General features: G+C 45.8%; 1 protein-coding gene across 3 annotated transcripts in view; it reads right to left on the bottom strand.

Annotated features, from left to right (window-relative positions):
* The window catches only part of ANKRD12 (ankyrin repeat domain 12), a 116,751-nt gene extending 114,909 nt beyond the window's left edge, over nt 1-1,842 (bottom strand). For all 3 annotated transcript variants that reach the window (XM_054019248.1, XM_054019249.1, XM_054019250.1), the window contains exon 1: nt 1,682-1,842. The gene's annotated coding sequence lies outside the window, so the exon portion shown is untranslated. The remainder of the gene's footprint in view (nt 1-1,681) is intronic.
* Between the last annotated feature and the right edge of the window lie 10,879 nt (nt 1,843-12,721).

The following is a 12,721-nucleotide window of genomic DNA, read 5'->3' as shown; positions in this document are numbered from 1 at the left end:
ACTCCCAACAGAAGACTAAGGTAGAAAAAAGCACAAAGGGTTGAGTTTGCATGTTCATGGCTGATACACATTGATTGTTTGTTAGGGGGTGATCCCCTTACTGTTACCCCATCTCAATCAGGGGTAAAATAAAGGGTTAAAGGAGGCGCCTCCTTTATATAGAGGAGCCCCTCTCCACACATCATGACGACCCATCAAGGGCCCTACATTTTACTGAAGTCCTGACTTCATGTAGGCACTGTGATTCAATCCTTCTCTGGTCACTTTTTCTGAAAATTAGCAAAACTTTAAGACATATTCCACATCTGTCTGGTAGTTCATGGGATAACAAAGCAGCTGACACATGGAAGAGAATGAAGTTGGGACATTCTTGGCTTTCACTGTGGTCTTGCAAATAGATACAAACAAAAGCCTAAAGTTATGAATGCCACAAATGGATTCTCTTCCATATGTCATCTACTATATTCCCATGAGCTACCAGACAAATGTGGAATACACCATTCTAAAGCCTAATTAATTTCCAGGAAGAAAAGGCTCTTGTCTGAGAAGACAGAGACATGTTCAGACTTAACAATTTTTTAAAAAGTCTTACAGGGCAGTTAATGATAATTTTCAATTGGGAATTGTGCATTTGTTGCTATTCTTCCACTTGTCATAAGATGCCCAGACAGTTTTAAAAACTGAAACAGAGGGGATGGATATTAATTTGCTGGTAATTTGGCCAAATCTGAACTGAGGTAATTAGACTGCTTACCTAATCCATCCTTCAGGTTCAACTGGAAACAGTATTCTTTGCTTTCTTGTCCTAAATAGCTACTTCGTGTTGATGCTGTCAATCAGCTGCTGTGCTCCACCTCAGAGGTGGCTGTATTTTAGTGATACACAATGGAATTGATACAACTAGCTTTTAAAACAATATGGGATCCCTCAGCCTGAGGAAAGTACTTAAAAATCCTAGATGTATTTCAAATGCATTTAGGCCACACAGTAAACCAGCAGCAGGCTTCGGCAAAACGCTGACAGGCAGCCTGGTAGAAATACAGCGAGCAGCTCCTAGCTTTTTAGATGTTGCCAAAAATCCCAGCCCTGAGTCACAGGCTGCAGCAGCGCGCCCCCTCCTCCGCCGGCCCGGTGTCCACAGCGCGAGCCCCGCGCCCCGCCTGCACACGCACACCCCGCGCCCCGGCAGGGCTCGCGCCGCTGCAGAGGCGAAGCCCAGACTAGCTTACACAGCCCCGTGTGCAGCAGTTACCCCCGCCCCGGCGTGTCCCCCAAAAAGCAGCCGCGCGGGGGACGAACCGTGCAAGGGACACGCAGCGGCAGTGACAGCGGCAGCCATGGCTCCCGCAGCAGCAGTGACAGGCTGCGAGAGCGGCTGACAGAGCCCTTCCCCCGACCAGCATCGCCCGCAGGCCGGGGAGAGGGGGGCCCCGCGGGACGGGGTGCGGAGCAGGGCAGGGCAGCCACCCTGGGGCTACCCTTCCCCCCGAGCGCAGACACAGCCGGGGGACGGGAAGGGTCACACCCCCCGCACGGACACACACACACACACGGCTGGGGAAAGGGGTTACCGCAGGGCGCAGCCCGGTCCGGGGGGTGGTGCCACCCCCAGCACAAGGACGTGGGAACTGCGGCTCCCATCGGGGGTGGGGGGTGGGACAGGCTCGGGGGTGTCTCTTACCCTGTCGGAGGAGGAAGCGGCAGGACTCGTTCCTCCTCCCTCCCGCGCTGCCCCTATGACAGGACCCGACGAAGAACCGGATTCAGCCGCTGCGGGCTGTTCCTAGAGACTCAGCCCCGCACCGACGACCACCGCCGCCGCCGCTGTGGGTGTAGGGTTTGAAAGTGCCCCCCCTCCCCGGCACAGTCGCTCCCCTCCCCCCCGTCAGAATGTCGGTCTCCGTGTGCAGCTCTGCGGGGCTCCCATTGGCCGCGCCACCCCACGTGACCCCAAACACGCACGAGAGACAGACGAGAACGCGCCGCCGCGAGCGTTACGGGACTTGGGCGGCGGTTGGGGAAGGAGGGAGAGTCAACGTCACAGTCCTCCTTCCGCAGTGGATTCCCCCGGTGCCTCAGATCGCTCGTGCACACGCGCGCAGTGCACACACACACGGAAGGAAAATAACGGGCCCTGGCAGGCCCGAGGGCGGGGCAGGCAGGCGCGGGGCAGGGCGCAGGCGCGACTGCTCTTGGTCTTGGCTCCTGCGACTGGAACATTCTGGAAATGGCGGCTGTGGTGTCCCGGAGATTGAGATTGAGATGGGATGGGAGGAGGGGGGAAGAGACTAGAGCGTCTGCTTCCCCTTGTGACAGGAACCATGTAGGAGCCGCCAACGCTTCTTCCCGACTCCCAGGCCCAGGGCCCCTTACTTGGGCTACTCCGGGTTTTCCGGCAGCGATGGCGCAGTGAGTTTTAACTACCCGCAGAGTGCGCATGCGCGGCTGGCTCCGGTAAGCGGTGACTGGCTTGCGCTGCGCCCGAATGTGATGGGGGACGGGCCCAGGGGAGGGCGCGTGTCCTCCCCGCGTCCCCCGCTTGCCTCACGGGCCGAGCCGTGGCCGCTCCGCTGCGGGCGTCGCGTGGCATGCTGCGCCGTAGGGGCAGCCGCTCGGGCGTGGGTGCGCGTGGCGGGGAAGCTGCAGCGGCCAGGGCGAGCTCTGGTCCCGCGGCTGAGCTCACGCAGCGCTAGGGGCAGCGTGTCGTCTCGGCCCTGCCGCGCTTTGCACCGGACAGTGGCTGCTCCCCACCCCAGCGGGAGCTGCCTTTCAGTACCGAGACGGGCCCCGATCCGGCGGAGACTCGCGCTAAACTTTACCCCCACGGTGAGGGCCGCTCACTTGTCTTCGCCGGCTCAAGGCTCCCCTCTGCCGAGCTCGGGGGAGCCGCGTCCCCTCCAATGTCATTGCAGTTTGTAGTCAAACTTTTAACACTGAATCATTTCACCCATTGGTGTCGTTCAGTTTTACCTTTTTATTGAGGACGTGACATGCACCTTCGTTAATCTGTTCCTGGCTCAGTCTGCCAACGCTTTTTCCAGTAAAAATCGGCATCCTGGCTTGAGATAATCATAACCGTTTACTGAAGTCAGGCGACACGAGTTGGACTTAATTCTAATCGCCATTTACAGGATTAGTATGTTCGTAGTGTTTTTAAAAACAGCATGCTTCGCCCCCCCCCAGTATTTTTAAAGGAAATCATCCATTTTCATATGCCAATGTTTGAGCATCCATACAGGTGACAAAACCTGAAATTTGATACTGTACTGTTTCGTGCCCTATATTACTGCTGAGGGCATTCTGCACCAAAAAAATAAAAATTCTGTGCACAATATTTTAAAATTCTGCAAATTTTATTTGTCAAATGTGGAGTCTTCAGCATGGCAGGGGGAGCACAGGCCAATGGCTGCACAGAGGTGGGAGATCGCTGTGCTGCCCCCCCGCACAGGGACTCAGTGGTGAGGCTGTACTCAATCGTGACACAGTACAAGGATCAGGCCTACCCCAGAAACTCCCTAGGGCCCTGTGTCTCCGTGACAGGTGTATCAGGTGTGGGCAGGATGGCTCAGCAAGGCAGGATCCAAGTGTGGATGGGTTTGGGGTGGGGGGAATCCAGGTGTAAGTTGAGAGGGTTGTGTGGGGGGCAATTGGTGCAGGCAGCTGGGGCGGGGGGGGGTCTGGGTGCAACAGTAATGGGACTCTGCAAGGGGGTCCAGGTGGAGGTGGTTGGGGTTCAGCAAAGGGGTCTGGGGGTGTGGGAGGATAGGGCTTGGTGGGGGGGGGCTCAGTGGGGGATCTAGCTGCTAGGGGATTGGGGATCCAGGTGCAGTTGATTGGAGCTTGGGGGGGGGTCTGAGTACAGGTGGCTTGGCAGGGTGGTCTGGGGGGTTCTCAGGGCAGGGAGGGTGAGGCTCAGCAGGAGGGGCTGTGATGGGGTCTGGATGTATAGGGATTGGGTGGATGGGGGAGCAGGGCCTTGTACAGGGATCACTCCCCTTGCAGCGGAGGAGGGATGGCTGCAGGAAGTGGCAGGGGGAGTTTGCTGAGCTTCCTGCAGCTGTGGGAGAAATCTGGGTGTAGGTCTAACCCAGTCCCGGATGTGGTATAGGGGAAGAGGAAGTCCTGTCCCCCACCCCACCCCCCCAGCCCAGCTGGGACTAGCAGTTGAGCCCACTGCAGGGTAGGAGCCATCTGCTGGGTCTTCCCCTGTCCTGTCCTCTGCTCCACAGTGACTTACCTCCCGGCAGGCTGCCTTGAGCACCCAAAAAATATTGTTGGGGAGGGTCTCATGACCTCTCTTATGGCTTCCCTGTCAGAAAGTCATTTTTCTGCAGGGAAGCAAAGAAATCTGCAGGGGACGTACAGTCTGCACATGTGCAGTGGTGCAGTCTGCAGGAATATTGTATATAATTGTAGCACCACCATCCCCTGTATCATGTCTCCTATCTGTATCTAGCAGTATACGACAGGAAGGGCATTGTACCTATCAAGATTTCTACTTTGTCCTCTTATAGCAGCAATAAACTAGGAAAATTTTATTGACTTAACCTGCTTTTTAATGATATAAAGTTGGCCTATAAGTTTGGATTTTTTTAAGCTTTTTCCCCTTTTTATTTTTTAACCTTAAACCTTAGCAGTGTCAAGTCTTATCTTTTTTGTTTTTTCTGGAGGTTGTCTTTCAAGACTCAAACATGGATTGTTCTCTTATTCTTTAATAAAAGGGGAATGGTTGTTGAAACTTTAACAAAACATCTTCCATAGATATTTGGTTAGATGTTTGTTCAAAGCTATTTTGTATTTTATTAATATACTCCTAGCTCCTAAGATCTATCTACACAAGGAAATTTAAAAAAAAATCCTATGCTTGCTAATACTGACATTGATATCATCAATGAGCTGGTGAGCAACTTTTAGAAACATTTTATTGTGTAGATCAGACCGCTGAAGTTGGGCATTTTGAAGCAGGGAAAATTGGGCACAAGTCTATTCTCTTGAGTTTCCTTTCAACTGGCATGCCTAAGCTCCTTCTAGAAAATTCTTAGTCAGTTGCTAAGTGTGCCAGAAATAAGAGTTTCTCTATTAATAGCTTCTGTACAAATCACAAATATTAATTCTCTACAAGATGAAATTTTCAAGATGGAAATAAAACAAACTTAAATGCCTTGAATAAAAATTTCTGTCAATCAGCATTCATTTCTTTGGTCAATGTGGTAATCCTACTAATTCTGTAGTCAGTTGCATAGTCTTGCAAAAGAAGCAGATATGAATTTCAAGTGTAAAAAAAAAAAAAGGGCAAAAAGAATAAAAATACTCCATAGATCTCTTCTGTACAATATAAGCAACAAAGAGCTCACACTATATTTTCCCCATTGCAGTTCATCTCTAAAATCATTAGGTGCTAAGTTACCCCAGTGATAGTCATCTTAAAAATAAGATAGAACAAGATCTAAGAGAAAAATTAGTCATATTTACAACATGACTCCTCTGCACGAGTTTCTCATTGCCACATTGTAGGCAAATGAGTCCTTATTTGTGCTAAGAATCAAGTAAGTCATCGAGAAAGTTGTCAGAACAGAAGACTGTCACAACTGGGCACTGCTAGCATAAGCCTGGTCTCCTGAATTATGTTTCCACTGTCACTCAGTTGCTGTGGTCTTATGTATACTAGAGAAATTTGACTTCTGGTTCTTCCTAGCATGGCATACCTGTAACCCACCTCATGTCCCCCCACCCACAAGTGTTTGAAGTGGTGCACAGGAGTTCCAAGCACTTTTTTGAACTAACTTTTTTTGAGCAATGTGAACCATTGTGTGATCTTCCACTATACCAATCTCTACCTTTGCAATGTATGCATGGACAGAGATTGCTGCAGCCCCTTAAAAGCAAAGAAATGCTACCATTCCACAGGGTATTGGTCACTGCTTAGGCAGCCTGTCTGATATGCATTCTGAACTCTGCTACATAGGGATCAAGTTTTCTGGAAGCCACTTTCCTATTCAAATAGCACTGTGCCCAACTTGGAGCTCAATTGTGCGCTACTTGATTCTGTTACTAGCATGTCTTGGAAGATACCAAACACGGGTGCTGCCAGCTGGCCTGAGGCTGACATGGGCACTGGAGACCATATGCAAGGGCAGCTGCACTTGTTCAGTCACAGTATTTTAATGTATGACTGGCTGAACTGGTCATCAGATGGGGTACATCTACATTTGAGCTGACAGGTGTGATTCCCAGCTTGTGTAGATGTAGCCATGCTAATTGCTTGAGCGAGTGCCTCAAAATATGTGCGTCTGTGGCAGTTGAGGCTAGCCACCGAGGGACTCAGGCGGGATTGTATTTGGGGCAGCTAGGCCGAGCCACTGCCTGTGTTGCTGCTGACACACTATTTTTAGGTGCTAGCTCAAGCAGAGATAGTGGGGGGTACATCTGTGTGAGCTGGGAAGTGTAGATGTACACTTAGAGGGGAGAAGTAGTGCCAAGAGAAGACAAAGAGCCTGGAAGTCCTGTATAACAAGACATGGAAGAATAACAGTCAGTCCTTTTCAGGGCAGAAAACGTGCCTCTTGCACAGTGATCTGGATCAAAGCCTGAAGGCTCACCCTTCCACATAATTAAAGGTGCTTCTGGGTAGCACAAAGTCCATACAGTGCAGTTGATCAGGACAAGGAGACAAAGAGATCTTGTATACATTTGCAGGATATACTTGTGGGGATCTACAGACAGCAGTTGAGCCAATACAGAAGGAGGAAGTGGAAGGTGAGGGGTCATCTAAAGAAATTGGCTGATTTTCCAATCTTGATTGTTGGAAAAAGTTTCCCAGGTTCTTAGAAAAGCCACCACTAGGATTAATAAAAGGAAAGAGATAGACACTTTCACTCTTGTGTAATGCTACCACTTCAGTTCCACCAGCAACCTTCTCTTTCCCAGTCTTTCTGTCTCCATCTCTTTGCTGCACAAGTACAGCTACCAAGTTCCTCCATAGGTCAACCCAGTTCGGTTCCCTAATACATCCCCTGAGTTGACATTCCCCTTGAAGCATCCTGTGCTGGCAGGTACATGAACCACTGTTCCTGGTTAAGATAAAAGTGTTCAGCTTGGCATATGCAGCATCAGCTTCAGCTCTATCAGATGGGTGAACTCAAAATAGCAGTGGGGGAAAATTACAAACTGCAATATAAAAAAAGGCAAAAAATAAGAACTTTATTGCAAATCACATGTTGGGCACTATAGCAAAAGAATAGTGCATTTTATATATTACAATGTAGCTATAATGGCATATATGCCAGGCAGGGAACTTAACTAGCATTCTGCTCATATTTAGATGAAGTGGCATTTAGCTTTGCCTTGTAATTCAGTGCATGGAAACCGCTCTAGGCATATTTTGCTGGCAAAGTGATGTACAGATAACACAAACTATGAAAGTTGGGGGAAAACACTGCTTATCATGACCATTGCCTGACATTAAATACATTACTAGAAATCTAGTGGAGATTCCTGTTAATTGTATTTCTTATTTTTCCCCGGCCCTTGGGAGTTATATAGGAAAAAAATCAAAACAATGCTCCAGCCTTGCAATCCAATTTTGGGGCAATCCATCATAGTCTTCTCAACCTTTCCCCTCAGTTCCTTGAAAATTGCCTTTTCCCCTTGTTGCGACCCTCCACAAAAGGTTGGGTTTTGTGTTTTTGTTTGCCTGCAATAGATAGCCATTGCAAGTGCCCCTGCTTCCTCTTTCCATTCTGCATTAATACAACATCTCCATCCTTACTTTTGGAAATCAAGTGTGTGAATTTAATATGTCCTTTCCAGCTCTAGTCCAAAGAGAGAGATCCTTGTAAAATGTCACTGTAATCTGAAACTGTTACTTTAATTGCATTCAAGTGATGGACTGGCTATTGCTATAGCAATACTATGAACTCTTTCATTTAATTTCATTTCACTCACCAATATGGCTGCCTCTAAGTAGGTGTGATAACAAATTGGATCCACAGCAGTAGATGCCCAACAACTGAGGTTCAGGAAAACAGCAGAGCAAGGAAAATTTATTTCTGGTCATGCATAGAGACTTGAAGCCCAGGTAAAAGTCTGAACAAAATGAGACAGGACAGATTCAAGCAGGAAACCAGAAATGATGCTTACTATTTCTGGAATAAGGAGATAAGAAAGAATAAGCAGTTCCAATGGGATATTTTCAATGAATAGATAAGGGCACAGGAAAAAAAAAACAGGTTGACCTAATACAACAGGACAATGTTACTTAGATTGACTTTCCCCCTACTCGGGCTTCCTTAGTCATTCCCTAGACTTCCACTCCTTCTTAGGTCATGGAATGGAAAACAGGAATCACAATTAGATGGATTTGAGAAATTTAATTTCTATATTGGTCTTTGTAGAGTGTACAGGTTAACTGATTTCTGTTACAGCTGGTATTCAATCTTATGTTTAATAACAAAGTTTCTGGAAAATACGGCACCGTGCACTTAGCACATCATAGTGTTTATGATCAAGACACCATCATTTAACTACTCCATATACTTCCTCACCAAAACTAATACAAACTACTAGTAAAGCATAAATGCATAAAACCATTATTACCAAAGCTCATAAAGGCTCTTCATAGCAGCAACTCCCAGTTGTTATGCTATCAATAAAATAAAAATTTGCTCCTCCATAAACTCCTTCACTATGCAAAGCAAGAGAAATAGACAATTAACAAAAGTTTATACAGAATACACAAAGAGGAAATCCAGCATCACTAGAAACGATTAAATAAAACCAAGAAACATTTACTTCACTGCTCCAGCCTCATTTCTCACCATCGTTTTGAAAGTTTGTGCACAACTCGGGCAAACACAAACTATAGCACATGCTAATGTAAGTAACAGCTTTGGGTGCAACAGTTGTCAAGCTGTGCATCGATTGCTGGAAGTCACAGTGCCTCCTCTGATTTCATGTTACATTAGATGCTTGTTTGCAGCAACACCTTGTAAGAGCAACCACCACTTACGAGAAACATTTACCCTAGGAACACTTTCCCTACCGTGAATTGTCCAGTCATAACAGCAACATATCCACCGCATAAGAGCACCATTTGTGATGTCACATCTGGGGCGGAGCTTGGTGGGCCATGTAGAGGTGTTCCCCCACAAACTGAATCTTCAGCATAGCTCAAGGGCACACAGCTTTGTCCATTTGCCCTGTCTGACTGAGCCTGCATAGAGGCCATGTGTAGGGGGAAGTCTGGCCAAATGCAACAGCATAACATCACAGTGCTAACGATAACAATTTGTTAAAGGAAACAAAATGTATGTAATTTTAGCTATCTTTTAATGGGATGTTTTAGCTTTTGTGGAAAAAAAATCTATTTTTACTTTTGTATGTTATCACCCCTTTCTGAAACTTGTCCTCTTCCTTTCTTTGCACCTAGTTCCCGGCCACTATTTTGTGGGACATGCTTCCCAGCCAGCTGATCCTTTCCTCCACCTACACTCCTGCCATATTGGCACATAGGCTCTCCTTTCTTCCCTAGATACTCACTCCCACTCTTTTCCTCTTATGTATCAACAATCCTCACTAAAGGAGCTAGGCTAGCTCTTCCTCAGTTCCAGCTGCTTTTCTTGGCATCCAGGCTCCTCTTATTATTTATCTACTGTATCTATCTAGTAGGAGCACCCAAAGGCCCCAATCAGGATAAGTGCTGTATTGGGAGAAGTACTTTACAAGCCCAAGACGTTATCCCTGTAAGCTTTTCACAACAGTGTAATTTCAGGTGACACAAATGTGTGTCTGACACAACAGGAAGGAAGATGAGAGTAACAATAATGTGTGGATTCTGGACAGAGATGGAGGCACCTGAAAAGAGCCAACTCCAGATTACGTGCCAGGTCTTTGCTCTCCAGAGCACTAGTTCCTGGACCACAGTTTAAGAACAGCTTGTTTAATTAATAAATTGGTCTAATTTTTATAAGATCAATTAATGTGAAGATAAACTTTTTAAATTATTTGTGTTTGGCCTGAAGAATTACAAAATTAAAACAGAAATGGACTGATAACATTTGAAAATAAATGAAAACAGTATGATGGTACCAGTAGTGCAGAACTGGACAGTGAATTTAACTATAAAGAGAAAATGAATCTGACAATTTAGTTTCACTATCCAAGTTCAGTGAAGTGCATTAAGTCAAATAAACATTAAAAATTGTAATGGTTCTTCATCTTCTACAATAATATAAGAGTTAAAGATTTTTTTTAATGTGGGCAAAGTTCCCCTATACTTTCACTACCTCTTGGGGATTATGTGAACACAAAGCCAAGTAGCTTCAAATCCCTACATGTTTTATTAAATGGATTGCTTATAGTTTAGTTATGCTACCACCCCCAACAGATTATTCTAAATGAATTTTAAAAAAATCATAATTTTCTTTTTTTAGACTGTTTGCTTAGGTTTTGAATTGCTCTTGACCCAACCAATGAAACTGGATGCCTGTTTCTCTTTTGTTACTAGTCAGTTTCATTTCATGGTTCTTATGCAATTCTGCAATATTTGACTGGAAATTTTACAGATAAGTATTTGTTTAAAAGAGTGCACACTAGATATTTCATTGCATGGAGAAGTTTTTCTTTATAAATATTTTCAAAGGATTCTTAACTCAGTTGAAGATGGTCCTGAACTCCCAAAGCGGAAGGGTTCTGAAGGGATGTACTCCTCTCTCCCCCTATTGAGCAGATGGAAGATTCCAACCTTGCAATCAGTGGTATAGTCCATCAGTGTCCTCAGGGTTTTTGTTTGCTTTCTCTGCTGAGAATAGAGAAATCCCTGAATGCTCCTGTTAAAGACCTAGTCAGTCAAGTTTTTGTTGTCTTTCTGTTACCATATAGAAGTATAAGACTAAAAAGGACCTCCTCTTGATATACAGTCCAGGCCCCTGCTATTGCAGGAAACCCCACCATATCATCTGATCCATAAATTTATCAAGCTCTGTTTTAAAACTAGTTAGGTTTGTTCCCTCTCTCCATCGGAAGACTGTTTCAGAAGCTCAGTCCTTTGATAGTTAGGCACCTAATTTCCAGCCTAAATTTATCCATAGCCAATTTATACTCACTTGTGCCAGCACTGTCCTTTAGCTTACATAGCTCTTCTCCCTCCCTGCCATTTATACCCCAATGTATTTATAGAGAGCAATCATATCGCCTCCCAGCATTGACTGAAGTCTTATTGTTGGGGAGTGGGATCGATTGTACGAAAAGGATCTTCTTCCACATCTTTCCTGCTCAAACTTAATTGATTGTGACAGGATTGTTAGAGGTAAATCTGCTACTTATTTCCTTATTTTTCCCCTTTTATTCTTCCCTACAATATTAAGTTTATTGTTGAGTGGTGATACTATGTCAGGGGTATCAGCCAATTATAATGTACTTTTCATTCTTCCCCTAAACCCTGCTCCCCAAATGTAATCATATTGGTCATAATGCCTTAAAAGTAATCTACATCTAGACATACATACTTCTTTCTATGTGCTGAACACCCTCAATAGTAGGACAGCGTCTTCAGCAGATAATTTACTATTTTGTCCTTTTTGTGTTCATAAAACTGAAAGCAAGGTTTTCACCCAAAGATTTTGGTGAGGGCAAGGCAACATGTTTCACATACACCTTTACAAATGGGGGAAGTTTGGCAATCTACAGATTTTTTTTTGTTTTTTTGCACTTTGCACTAATTATTTTTCTTGCTGTGGCACAGAATATCAGGGTTGGAAGGGACCTCAGGAGGTCATCTAGTCCAACCCCTTGCTCAAAACAAGACCTAATCCCAACTAAATCATCCCAGCCAGGGCTTTGTCAAGCCTGACCTTAAAAACCTCTAAGGAAGGAGATTCCACCACCTCCCTAGGTAACCCATTCCAGTGCTTCACCACCCTCCTAGTGAAAAAGTTTTTCCAAATATCCAACCTAAACCTTCCCCACTGCAACTTGAGACCATTACTCCTTGTTCTGTCATCTGGTACCACGGAGAACAGTCTAGATCCATCCTCTTTGGAATCCCCTTTCAGGTAGTTGAAAGTAACTATCAAATCCCCCCTCATTCTTCTCTTCTGCAGACTAAACAATCCCAGTTCCCTCAGCCTCTCCTCATAAGTAATGTGCTCCAGCCGCCTAATCATTTTTGTTGCCCTCCGCTGGACTCTTCCAATTTTTCCACATCCTTCTTGTAGTGTGGGGCCCAAAACTGGACACAGTACTCCAGGTGAGGCCTCACCAATGTCGACTAGAGGGGAATGATCACGTCCCTCGATCTGCTGGCAATGCCCCTACTTATACAGCTCAAAATGCCGTTAGCCTTCTTGGCAACAAGGTCACACTGTCGACTCATATCCAGCTTCTCATCCACTGTAACCCCTAGGTCCTTTTCTGCAGAACTGCTGCCTAGCCACTCAGTCCCTAGTCTGTAACAGGGAATGGGATTCTTCTGTCCTAAGTGCAGGACTCTGCACTTGTCCTTGTTGAACCTTATCAGATTTCTTTTGGCCCAATCCCTCTTATTTGTCTAGGTCCCTCTGTATCCTATCCCTACCCTCCAGCATTTCTACCACTCCTCCCAGTTTAGTGTCATCTGCAAACTTGCTGAGAGTGCAGTCCACACCATCCTCCAGATCATTAATGATCTTTATATGCTTCAATGGTGCTACTGTTCTCAATTTTTTAAAAAACATAATTAAAGCCA

The sequence above is a fragment of the Malaclemys terrapin genome, chromosome 2 (genome assembly GCF_027887155.1).
Source record: "Malaclemys terrapin pileata isolate rMalTer1 chromosome 2, rMalTer1.hap1, whole genome shotgun sequence".
NCBI classification, from domain to species: domain Eukaryota; kingdom Metazoa; phylum Chordata; order Testudines; family Emydidae; genus Malaclemys; species Malaclemys terrapin.
The sequence above is the reverse complement of the archived record's forward strand: the minus strand, read 5'-3'. Positions and strand labels throughout refer to the sequence as shown.